Genomic DNA, 15,298 nt, shown 5'->3' with positions numbered 1-15,298 from the left:
ACAAGTAAATTTTACATCACTCTCTCAAGTATATTTCACATCACTTTCAACAGTATATTTCACATCACTTTCTCCACTATATTTTACATCACTCTCTCCAGTTTATTTTACATCACTCTCTCCAGTATATTTTACATCACTCCCTCCAGTATATTTCACATCACTTTCTCCAGTATCTTTAACATCACTTCCTCCTGTATATTTTACATCACTTTCTCCAGTATATTTTACATCACTTTCTCCAGTATATTTTACATCACTCTCTCAGGTATGTTTTACATCACTTTCTCCAGTACATTTTCCATCACTCTCTCCAGTATATTTTACATTACTCTCTCAAGTTTTTTTACACCTCTTTTCCAGTATATTTTACATTACTGTCAAGTATATTTAACATCACTCTCTCAAGTATATTTTACTTCACTCTCCAGTGTATTTTTACATCACTGTCGAGTATATTTAACATTACTCCATCAAGAATATTTTACATCACTTTCTCCAGTATGTTTTGGACCACTTTCTCATGTATATTTTATATCACTCTCTCCAGGATATTTTACATCACTCTCCAGTATATTTTACATCACTTTCTCCAGTAAATTTTACATCACTGTCAAGTATATTTTACATCACTCTCTCAAGTATAATTTACATCACTTTCTCAAGTACCTTTTACGTCACTCTCTCCAGTATATTTTACATCATTCTCCAGTACATGTTACATCATTCTCTCAAGTATATTTTACATCACTTTCTCCAGTATATTTTAAATCAATCTCCAGTATATTTTACATCATTCTCTCAAGTATATTTTACATCACTTTCTCCAGGAAATGTTACACCAATCTCCAGTATATTTCACATCACTCTCTCAATATATTTTACATCACTTTCTCCGGGATATTGTGCAGCACTTTCTCCAGTATATTTTGCATCACTCTCTCCAGTATATTTTACATCACTCTCTCCAGTATATTTTACATCACTCTCTCCAGTATATTTTACATCACTCTCTCCAGTATATTTTACATCACTCTCTCCAGTATATTTTACATCACTCTCTCCAGTATATTTTACATCACTCTCTCTAGTATATTTTACATCACTCTCTCCAGTATATTTTACAACACTTTCTCCAGTATATTTTACATCACTTTCATTTGTATATTTTACATCACTGTCAAGTATATTTTACAACACTTTCTCCAGTATATTTTACATCACTTTCATTTGTATATTTTACATCACAGTCCAGTATATTTTAAAATCACTCTCTCCAGTATATTTTACATCACTCTCTCAATATATTTTAGATCACTCTCTCCAGTATATTTTTCATCACTCCCTCCAGTCTATTTTACATCACTTTCTCCAGTATATTTTACATCACTTTCTCCAATATATTTGACATCACTTTCTCCGGGATATTTTGCACCACTATCTCAAGTATAATTTACATCACTCTCTCCAGTATATTTTACATCACAGTCCAGTATATTCTAAAATCACTCTCTCCAGTATATTTTACATCACTCTCTCCAGCATTTTTTACATCATTCTGTCCTGGACATTTTACATCACTCTCTCAACTATATTTCACATCACTTTCTCCAGTACATTTTATATCACTCTCTCAAGTGGATTTTACATCATTGTCCCATATATTTTAAAATCACTCTCTCCAGTATATTTTACGTCACTCTCTATAGTATATTTTACATCACGCTCAAGTAGATTTTACAACATTCTCTCAAGCATATTTTACATCATTCTCTCCAGTGTATTTTACATCACTCTCTCAAGTATATTTGACATCACTCTGTCCAGCATTTTTTACATCACTCTCCAGTAGATTTTACAACACTTTCTCCAGTACTTTTTATACAACTCTCTCAAGTGGATTTTACATCATTGTCCCATATATTTTAACATCACTCTCTCCAGTATATTTTTCATCACTCCCTCCAGTCTATTTTACATCACTTTCTCCAGTATATTTTACATCACTCTCTCCAGTATATTTTACATCACTCTCTCCCGTATATTTTACATCACCCTCTACAGTATATTTTACATCACCCTCTACAGTATATTTTACATCACCCTCTCCAGTATATTTTTTAACACTTTCTCCAGTATATTTCACATACTTTCTCCAGCATATTTTACGTCAATGTCAAGTATATTTTACATCACGCTTTCAAGTATATTTTACAGCACTTTCTCAAGTCTGTATAAATCACTTTCTCCAATATATTTTACATTACTCTCTAAATATATGTTACATCACTTTCTCCAGTATATTTCACATCACTTTCTCCAGTATATTTTATCTCACTTTCTCCAGTATATTTAACATCACTTTCTCCAGTATATTTTACATCACTCTCTCCAGTATATTTTACATCACTTTCATTTGTATATTTTACATCACTGTCGAGTATATTCTACATCACTCTCTCCAGTATATTTTCACCACTTTCGCCAGTATATTTTACATCACTGTCCAGTATATTTTAAATCAATTTCTCCAGTATATTTTACATCACTTTCTCCAGCATATTTTACATCACTTTCTCAAGTATATTTTACATCAATGTCAAGTATATTATCCATCACTCTCTCCAGTATATTGTACATCACTTTATCCAGTATATTTTACAACACTGTCAAGTATATTTTAAAATCACTCAATCCAGTATATTTTACACCATTCTCTCCAGTAAATTTGACATCACTTGCTCCAGTATATTTTACATCACTCTCTCCAGTATATTTTACACCACTCTCTCCAATATATTTTACATCACTCTCCAGGATATTTTACATCACTGTCAAGTATAATTTACATCACTCTCTCAAGTATATTTTGCATCACTTTCTCCAGTATATTTCACATCTTTCTCTCCAGTATATTTGACATCACTCTCTCCAGTATATTTTACATCACTCTCTCCAGTATATTTTACATCACTCTCTCCAGTATATTTTACATCACTCTCTCCAGTATATTTTACATCATTCTCTCCTATATATTTTAAAATCACTTTCTCCAGTATATTTTACATCATTCTCTCCAGTATATTTCACATCACTCTCTCCAGTATATTTTACATCACTCTCTCCAGTATATGTTACATCACTCTCTCCTGTATATTTTAAAATCACTTTCTCCAGTATATTTTACATCACTCTCTACAGTATATTTTACATCACTTTCTGCAGTATATTTTACATCACTCTCTCCAGTATATTTTACATCACTCTCTCCAGTATATTTTACATCACTTTCATTTGTATATTTTACATCACTGTCGAGTATATTTTACATCACTCTCTCCAGTATATTTTCACCACTTTATCGAGTATATTTTACATCACTTTATCGAGTATATTTCAGATCACTTTCGCCAGTATATTTTACATCACTGTCCAGTATATTTTAAATCAATTTCTCCAGTATATTTTACATCACTGTCCAGTATATTTTAAATCACTTTCTCCAGCACATTTTACATCACTTTCTTAAGTATATTTTACATCACTGTCAAGTATATTATCCATCACTCTCTCCAGTATATTGTACATCACTTTATCCAGTATATTTTACAACACTGTCAAGTATATTTTAAAATCACTCCATCCAGTATATTTTACACCATTCTCTCCAGTAAATTTGACATCACTTGCTCCAGTATATTTTACACCACTCTCTCCAATATATTTTACATCACTCTCCAGGATATTTTACATCACTGTCAAGTATAATTTACATCACTCTCTCAAGTATATTTTGCATCACTTTCTCCTGTAGATTTTAAAATCACTTTCTCCAGTATATTTTACATCATTCTCTCCAGTATATTTTACATCACTCTCTCCAGTATATTTTACATCACTCTCTCCAGTATATTTTACATCACTCTCTCCAGTATATTTTACATCACTCTCTCCAGTATATTTTACATCTCTCTCTCCAGTATATTTTACATCATTCTCTCCTATATATTTTAAAATCACTTTCTCCAGTATATTTTACATCATTCTCTCCAGTATATTTCACATCACTCTCTCCAGTATATTTTACATCACTTCCTCCAGTATATTTTACATGACTTCCTCCAGTATATTTTACATCACTTTCTCCAGTATATTTTACATCACTCTCTCCAGTATATTTTACATCACTTTCTCCAGTATATTTTACATCACTTTCTCCAGTCTATTTCACATCACTCTCTCCAGTATATTTTACATCACTCTCTCCAGTATATTTTACATCATTCTCTCCTGTATATTTTAAAATCACTTTCTCCAGTATATTTTACATCACTCTCTCCAGTATATTTTACATCATTCTCTCCTGTATATTTTAAAATCACTTTCTCCAGTATATTTTACATCACTCTCTCCAGTATATTTTACATCATTCTCTCCTGTATATTTTAAAATCACTTTCTCCAGTATATTTTACATCACTTTCTCCAGTATATTTTACATCACTTTCTCCAGTATATTTTACATCATTCTATCCAGTCTATTTCACATCACTCTCTCCAGTATATTTTACATCACTCTCTCCAGTATATTTTACATCATTCTCTCCTGTATATTTTAAAATCACTTTCTCCAGTATATTTTACATCACTCTCTCCAGTATATTTTACATCATTCTCTCCTGTATATTTTAAAATCACTTTCTCCAGTATATTTTACATCACTCTCTCCAGTATATTTTACATCATTCTCTCCTGTATATTTTAAAATCACTTTCTCCAGTATATTTTACATCACTCTCTCCAGTATATTTTACATCACTCTCTCCTGTATATTTTAAAATCACTTTCTCCAGTATATTTTACATCATTCTCTCCAGTATATTTCACATCACTCTCTCCAGTATATTTTGCATCACTTTCTCCAGTATATTTTACATCACTCTCTCCAGTATATTTTACATCACTCTCTCCAGTATATATTACATCATTCTCCAGTATATTTTGCATCACTGTCAAGTATATTTTACATCACTCTCTCCAGTATATTTCACATCACTCTCTTCAGTATATTTTACATCACTCTCTCCAGTATATTTCACATCACTCTCTTCAGTATATTTTACATCACTCTCTCCAGTATATTTAACATCACTCTCTCCAGTATATTTCACATCACTCTCTCCAGTATATTTCACATCACTCTCTTCAGTATATTTAACATCACTTTCTCCAGTATATTTTACATCACTCTCTCCAGTATATTTTACATCACTCTCTTCAGTATATTTCACATCACTCTCTCCAGTATATTTTACATCACTTTCTCCAGTATATTTTACATCACTCGCTCCAGTATATTTTACATCACTCTCTCCAGTATATTTTACATCACTCTCTCCAGTATATTTTACATCACTTTCTCCAATATATTTCACACCACTGTCAAGTATATTTTACATCACTCTCTCCAGTATATTTTACTTCAGTCTCCAGTATATTTTACATCACTGTCAAGTATATTTTACATCACTCTCCAGCATATTTCACACCACTGTCAAGTATATTTTACATCACCCTCTCCAGTATATTTTACATCACTTTCTCCGGTATATTTACATCACTTTCTCCGGTATATTTTCCATCATTTCTCCAGTATATTTTACATCACCCTCTCCAGTATATTTTACATCACTTTCTCCAGTATATTCGACGTCACTTTCTCCAGTATATTTTACATCACTTTCCAGTATATTTTACATCACATTCTCCAGTACATTTTAGTTCACTTTCTCCAGTATTTTTTCATCACTCTCTCCAGAAAATTTCACATCACTCTCCAGCATATTTCATATCACTGTCAAGTATATTTTACATTACTCTCTCAAGTATATTTTACATCTCTTTCCAGCATATTTCACATCACTGTCAAGTATATTTTACATCACTTTCTCCAGTATATATTACATCATTCTCCAGCATATTTTACTTCACTCTCTCCGGTATATTTTACATCACTCTCTCCAGGATATTTTCCATCACTTTCTCAAGAATATTTTACATCACTCTCTACAATATATTTTACATCACTTTCTCCAGTATATTTTACATCACTTTCTCCAGTATATTCGACGTCACTTTCTCCAGTATATTTTACATCACTCTCCAGTATATTTTACATCACATTCTCCAGTACATTTTAGTTCACTTTCTCCAGTATTTTTTCATCACTCTCTCCAGAAAATTTCACATCACTCTCCAGCATATTTCATATCACTATCAAGTATATTTTACATCACTCTCTCCAGTATATTTTACATCACTTTCTCCAGTATCTTTTACTTCACTTTCTCCAGTATATATTACATCATTCTCCAGCATATTTTACTTCACTCTCTCCGGTATATTTTCCATCACTCTCTCCAGGATATTTTCCATCACTTTCTCCAGTATATTTTACATCACTTTCTCCAGTATATTTTACATCACTTTCTCCAATATATTTTACATCACTCTCTCCAGTGTATTTTACATCACTTTCTCCAGTTTATTTTACATCACTCTCTGAAGTATATTTTACATCACTCCCTCAGGTATATTTTGGTCACTGTCTCCAATATATTTTATACCACTCTCTCCAGTATATTTTACAACACCTTCTCCAGTTTATTCTACATCACTTTCTCCAGTATATTTTACATCACTTTCTCCATTAAATATTACATCACTTTCTCCAGTATATTTTACAGCACACTCTCAACCATATTTTACATCACTCTCTCCAGTATATTTTACATCACTCTCTCCAGTATATTTTACATCACTTTCTCCAGTATATTTTACATCACTTTCCAGTATATTTTACATCACATTCTCCAGTACATTTTAGTTCACTTTCTCCAGTATTTTTTCATCACTCTCTCCAGAAAATTTCACATCACTCTCCAGCATATTTCATATCACTGTCAAGTATATTTTACATTACTCTCTCAAGTATATTTTACATCTCTTTCCAGCATATTTCACATCACTGTCAAGTATATTTTACATCACTTTCTCCAGTATATATTACATCATTCTCCAGCATATTTTACTTCACTCTCTCCGGTATATTTTACATCACTCTCTCCAGGATATTTTCCATCACTTTCTCAAGAATATTTTACATCACTCTCTACAATATATTTTACATCACTTTCTCCAGTATATTTTACATCACTTTCTCCAGTATATTCGACGTCAATTTCTCCAGTATATTTTACATCACTCTCCAGTATATTTTACATCACATTCTCCAGTACATTTTAGTTCACTTTCTCCAGTATTTTTTCATCACTCTCTCCAGAAAATTTCACATCACTCTCCAGCATATTTCATATCACTATCAAGTATATTTTACATTACTCTCTCAAGTATATTTTACATCTCTTTCCAGCATATTTCACATCACTGTCAAGTATATTTTACATCACTCTCTCCAGTATATTTTACATCACTTTCTCCAGTATCTTTTACTTCACTTTCTCCAGTATATATTACATCATTCTCCAGCATATTTTACTTCACTCTCTCCGGTATATTTTACATCACTCTCTCCAGGATATTTTCCATCACTTTCTCCAGTATATTTTACATCACTTTCTCCAGTATATTTTACATCACTTTCTCCAATATATTTTACATCACTCTCTCCAGTGTATTTTACATCACTTTCTCCAGTTTATTTTACATCACTCTCTGAAGTATATTTTACATCACTCCCTCAGGTATATTTTGGTCACTGTCTCCAATATATTTTATACCATTCTCTCCAGTGTATTTTACAACACCTTCTCCAGTTTATTCTACATCACTTTCTCCAGTATATTTTACATCACTTTCTCCAGTATATTTTACATCACTTTCTCCAGTATGTATTACATCATTCTCCAGCATATTTTACTTCACTCTCTCCGGTTTATTTCACATCACTCTCTCCAGGATATTTTCCATCACTATCTCAAGAATATTTTCCATCACTCTCTGCAATATATTTTACATCACTTTCTCCAGTATATTTTACATCACTCTCTCCAGTATATTTTACATCACTTTCTCCAGTATATTTTACATCACTTTCTCCAGTATATTTTACATCACTTTCTTCAATATATTTTACATCACTCTCTCCAGTATATTTTAAAATCACTCTCTCAAGTATATTTTACATCATTCTGTCCAGTATATTTTACATCACTGTCAAGTATATTTTACATCAATCTCTCAAGTATATTTTTCAGCACTCTCTCAGGTATATTTTACATCACTTTCTCCAGTATATTTTACATCACTTTCTCCAGTATATTTTACATCACTTTCTCCAGTATGTATTACATCATTCTCCAGCATATTTTACTTCACTCTCTCCGGTTTATTTCACATCACTCTCTCCAGGATATTTTCCATCACTATCTCAAGAATATTTTCCATCACTCTCTGCAATATATTTTACATCACTTTCTCCAGTATATTTTACATCACTCTCTCCAGGATATTTTCCATCACTTTCTCCAGTATATTTTACATCACTTTCTCCAGTATATTTTACATCACTTTCTCCAATATATTTTACATCACTTTCTCCAGTATATTTTACATCACTTTCTCCAGTATATTTTACATCACTTTCTCCAGTATGTATTACATCATTCTCCAGCATATTTTACTTCACTCTCTCCGGTTTATTTCACATCACTCTCTCCAGGATATTTTCCATCACTATCTCAAGAATATTTTCCATCACTCTCTGCAATATATTTTACATCACTTTCTCCAGTATGTATTACATCATTCTCCAGCATATTTTACTTCACTCTCTCCGGTTTATTTCACATCACTCTCTCCAGGATATTTTCCATCACTATCTCAAGAATATTTTCCATCACTCTCTGCAATATATTTTACATCACTTTCTCCAGTATATTTTACATCACTCTCTCCAGTATATTTTACATCACTTTCTCCAGTATATTTTACATCACTTTCTCCAGTATATTTTACATCACTTTCTTCAATATATTTTACATCACTCTCTCCAGTATATTTTAAAATCACTCTCTCAAGTATATTTTACATCATTCTGTCCAGTATATTTTACATCACTGTCAAGTATATTTTACATCAATCTCTCAAGTATATTTTTCAGCACTCTCTCAGGTATATTTTACATCACTTTCTCCAATATATTTTACATCACTCTCTCCAGTATATTTTACTTCAGTCTCCAGTATATTTTACATCACTTTCTATAGTATAATTTACTTCACTTTGTCCGGTATATTTTACATCACTTTCTCCAATATATTTTACATCACTTTCTCCAGTATATTTTACATCACTTTCTCCAGTATATTTTACATCACTTTCTCCAGTATGTATTACATCATTCTCCAGCATATTTTACTTCACTCTCTCCGGTTTATTTCACATCACTCTCTCCAGGATATTTTCCATCACTATCTCAAGAATATTTTCCATCACTCTCTGCAATATATTTTACATCACTTTCTCCAGTATATTTTACATCACTCTCTCCAGGATATTTTCCATCACTTTCTCCAGTATATTTTACATCACTTTCTCCAGTATATTTTACATCACTTTCTCCAATATATTTTACATCACTTTCTCCAGTATATTTTACATCACTTTCTCCAGTCTATTTTACATCACTTTCTCCAGTATGTATTACATCATTCTCCAGCATATTTTACTTCACTCTCTCCGGTTTATTTCACATCACTCTCTCCAGGATATTTTCCATCACTATCTCAAGAATATTTTCCATCACTCTCTGCAATATATTTTACATCACTTTCTCCAGTATATTTTACATCACTCTCTCCAGTATATTTTACATCACTTTCTCCAGTATATTTTACATCACTTTCTCCAGTATATTTTACATCACTTTCTTCAATATATTTTACATCACTCTCTCCAGTATATTTTAAAATCACTCTCTCAAGTATATTTTACATCATTCTGTCCAGTATATTTTACATCACTGTCAAGTATATTTTACATCAATCTCTCAAGTATATTTTTCAGCACTCTCTCAGGTATATTTTACATCACTTTCTCCAATATATTTTACATCACTCTCTCCAGTGTATTTTACATCACTTTCTCCAGTTTATTTTACATCACTCTCTGAAGTATATTTTACATCACTCCCTCAGGTATATTTTGGTCACTGTCTCCAATATATTTTATACCATTCTCTCCAGTGTATTTTACAACACCTTCTCCAGTTTATTCTACATCACTTTCTCCAGTATATTTTACATCACTTTCTCCAGTATATTTTACATCACTTTCTCCAGTATGTATTACATCATTCTCCAGCATATTTTACTTCACTCTCTCCGGTTTATTTCACATCACTCTCTCCAGGATATTTTCCATCACTATCTCAAGAATATTTTCCATCACTCTCTGCAATATATTTTACATCACTTTCTCCAGTATATTTTACATCACTCTCTCCAGTATATTTTACATCACTTTCTCCAGTATATTTTACATCACTTTCTCCAGTATATTTTACATCACTTTCTTCAATATATTTTACATCACTCTCTCCAGTATATTTTAAAATCACTCTCTCAAGTATATTTTACATCATTCTGTCCAGTATATTTTACATCACTGTCAAGTATATTTTACATCAATCTCTCAAGTATATTTTTCAGCACTCTCTCAGGTATATTTTACATCACTTTCTCCAATATATTTTACATCACTCTCTCCAGTATATTTTACTTCAGTCTCCAGTATATTTTACATCACTTTCTATAGTATAATTTACTTCACTTTCTCCGGTATATTTTACATCACTTTCTCCAATATATTTTACATCACTTTCTCCAGTATATTTTACATCACTTTCTCCAGTATATTTTACATCACTTTCTCCAGTATGTATTACATCATTCTCCAGCATATTTTACTTCACTCTCTCCGGTTTATTTCACATCACTCTCTCCAGGATATTTTCCATCACTATCTCAAGAATATTTTCCATCACTCTCTGCAATATATTTTACATCACTTTCTCCAGTATATTTTACATCACTCTCTCCAGGATATTTTCCATCACTTTCTCCAGTATATTTTACATCACTTTCTCCAGTATATTTTACATCACTTTCTCCAATATATTTTACATCACTTTCTCCAGTATATTTTACATCACTTTCTCCAGTATATTTTACATCACTTTCTCCAGTATGTATTACATCATTCTCCAGCATATTTTACTTCACTCTCTCCGGTTTATTTCACATCACTCTCTCCAGGATATTTTCCATCACTATCTCAAGAATATTTTCCATCACTCTCTGCAATATATTTTACATCACTTTCTCCAGTATATTTTACATCACTCTCTCCAGTATATTTTACATCACTTTCTCCAGTATATTTTACATCACTTTCTCCAGTATATTTTACATCACTTTCTTCAATATATTTTACATCACTCTCTCCAGTATATTTTAAAATCACTCTCTCAAGTATATTTTACATCATTCTGTCCAGTATATTTTACATCACTGTCAAGTATATTTTACATCAATCTCTCAAGTATATTTTTCAGCACTCTCTCAGGTATATTTTACATCACTTTCTCCAATATATTTTACATCACTCTCTCCAGTATATTTTACTTCAGTCTCCAGTATATTTTACATCACTTTCTATAGTATAATTTACTTCACTTTCTCCGGTATATTGACATCACTTTCTCCAGTATATTTTACATCACTCTCTCCAGTATATTTTACATCACTCTCTTCAGTATATTTCACATCACTCTCTCCAGTATATTTTACATCACTTTCTCCAGTATATTTTACATCACTCGCTCCAGTATATTTTACATCACTCTCTCCAGTATATTTTACATCACTCTCTCCAGTATATTTTACATCACTTTCTCCAATATATTTCACACCACTGTCAAGTATATTTTACATCACTCTCTCCAGTATATTTTACTTCAGTCTCCAGTATATTTTACATCACTGTCAAGTATATTTTACATCACTCTCCAGCATATTTCACACCACTGTCAAGTATATTTTACATCACCCTCTCCAGTATATTTTACATCACTTTCTCCGGTATATTTACATCACTTTCTCCGGTATATTTTCCATCATTTCTCCAGTATATTTTACATCACCCTCTCCAGTATATTTTACATCACTTTCTCCAGTATATTCGACGTCACTTTCTCCAGTATATTTTACATCACTTTCCAGTATATTTTACATCACATTCTCCAGTACATTTTAGTTCACTTTCTCCAGTATTTTTTCATCACTCTCTCCAGAAAATTTCACATCACTCTCCAGCATATTTCATATCACTGTCAAGTATATTTTACATTACTCTCTCAAGTATATTTTACATCTCTTTCCAGCATATTTCACATCACTGTCAAGTATATTTTACATCACTTTCTCCAGTATATATTACATCATTCTCCAGCATATTTTACTTCACTCTCTCCGGTATATTTTACATCACTCTCTCCAGGATATTTTCCATCACTTTCTCAAGAATATTTTACATCACTCTCTACAATATATTTTACATCACTTTCTCCAGTATATTTTACATCACTTTCTCCAGTATATTCGACGTCACTTTCTCCAGTATATTTTACATCACTCTCCAGTATATTTTACATCACATTCTCCAGTACATTTTAGTTCACTTTCTCCAGTATTTTTTCATCACTCTCTCCAGAAAATTTCACATCACTCTCCAGCATATTTCATATCACTATCAAGTATATTTTACATCACTCTCTCCAGTATATTTTACATCACTTTCTCCAGTATCTTTTACTTCACTTTCTCCAGTATATATTACATCATTCTCCAGCATATTTTACTTCACTCTCTCCGGTATATTTTCCATCACTCTCTCCAGGATATTTTCCATCACTTTCTCCAGTATATTTTACATCACTTTCTCCAGTATATTTTACATCACTTTCTCCAATATATTTTACATCACTCTCTCCAGTGTATTTTACATCACTTTCTCCAGTTTATTTTACATCACTCTCTGAAGTATATTTTACATCACTCCCTCAGGTATATTTTGGTCACTGTCTCCAATATATTTTATACCACTCTCTCCAGTATATTTTACAACACCTTCTCCAGTTTATTCTACATCACTTTCTCCAGTATATTTTACATCACTTTCTCCATTAAATATTACATCACTTTCTCCAGTATATTTTACAGCACACTCTCAACCATATTTTACATCACTCTCTCCAGTATATTTTACATCACTCTCTCCAGTATATTTTACATCACTTTCTCCAGTATATTTTACATCACTTTCCAGTATATTTTACATCACATTCTCCAGTACATTTTAGTTCACTTTCTCCAGTATTTTTTCATCACTCTCTCCAGAAAATTTCACATCACTCTCCAGCATATTTCATATCACTGTCAAGTATATTTTACATTACTCTCTCAAGTATATTTTACATCTCTTTCCAGCATATTTCACATCACTGTCAAGTATATTTTACATCACTTTCTCCAGTATATATTACATCATTCTCCAGCATATTTTACTTCACTCTCTCCGGTATATTTTACATCACTCTCTCCAGGATATTTTCCATCACTTTCTCAAGAATATTTTACATCACTCTCTACAATATATTTTACATCACTTTCTCCAGTATATTTTACATCACTTTCTCCAGTATATTCGACGTCAATTTCTCCAGTATATTTTACATCACTCTCCAGTATATTTTACATCACATTCTCCAGTACATTTTAGTTCACTTTCTCCAGTATTTTTTCATCACTCTCTCCAGAAAATTTCACATCACTCTCCAGCATATTTCATATCACTATCAAGTATATTTTACATTACTCTCTCAAGTATATTTTACATCTCTTTCCAGCATATTTCACATCACTGTCAAGTATATTTTACATCACTCTCTCCAGTATATTTTACATCACTTTCTCCAGTATCTTTTACTTCACTTTCTCCAGTATATATTACATCATTCTCCAGCATATTTTACTTCACTCTCTCCGGTATATTTTACATCACTCTCTCCAGGATATTTTCCATCACTTTCTCCAGTATATTTTACATCACTTTCTCCAGTATATTTTACATCACTTTCTCCAATATATTTTACATCACTCTCTCCAGTGTATTTTACATCACTTTCTCCAGTTTATTTTACATCACTCTCTGAAGTATATTTTACATCACTCCCTCAGGTATATTTTGGTCACTGTCTCCAATATATTTTATACCATTCTCTCCAGTGTATTTTACAACACCTTCTCCAGTTTATTCTACATCACTTTCTCCAGTATATTTTACATCACTTTCTCCAGTATATTTTACATCACTTTCTCCAGTATGTATTACATCATTCTCCAGCATATTTTACTTCACTCTCTCCGGTTTATTTCACATCACTCTCTCCAGGATATTTTCCATCACTATCTCAAGAATATTTTCCATCACTCTCTGCAATATATTTTACATCACTTTCTCCAGTATATTTTACATCACTCTCTCCAGTATATTTTACATCACTTTCTCCAGTATATTTTACATCACTTTCTCCAGTATATTTTACATCACTTTCTTCAATATATTTTACATCACTCTCTCCAGTATATTTTAAAATCACTCTCTCAAGTATATTTTACATCATTCTGTCCAGTATATTTTACATCACTGTCAAGTATATTTTACATCAATCTCTCAAGTATATTTTTCAGCACTCTCTCAGGTATATTTTACATCACTTTCTCCAGTATATTTTACATCACTTTCTCCAGTATATTTTACATCACTTTCTCCAGTATGTATTACATCATTCTCCAGCATATTTTACTTCACTCTCTCCGGTTTATTTCACATCACTCTCTCCAGGATATTTTCCATCACTATCTCAAGAATATTTTCCATCACTCTCTGCAATATATTTTACATCACTTTCTCCAGTATATTTTACATCACTCTCTCCAGGATATTTTCCATCACTTTCTCCAGTATATTTTACATCACTTTCTCCAGTATATTTTACATCACTTTCTCCAATATATTTTACATCACTTTCTCCAGTATATTTTACATCACTTTCTCCAGTATATTTTACATCACTTTCTCCAGTATGTATTACATCATTCTCCAGCATATTTTACTTCACTCTCTCCGGTTTATTTCACATCACTCTCTCCAGGATA

The sequence above is a fragment of the Heptranchias perlo genome, chromosome 10, assembly GCF_035084215.1.
Source record: "Heptranchias perlo isolate sHepPer1 chromosome 10, sHepPer1.hap1, whole genome shotgun sequence".
NCBI lineage: Eukaryota > Metazoa > Chordata > Chondrichthyes > Hexanchiformes > Hexanchidae > Heptranchias > Heptranchias perlo.
Note: the sequence above shows the minus strand (reverse complement) of the source record.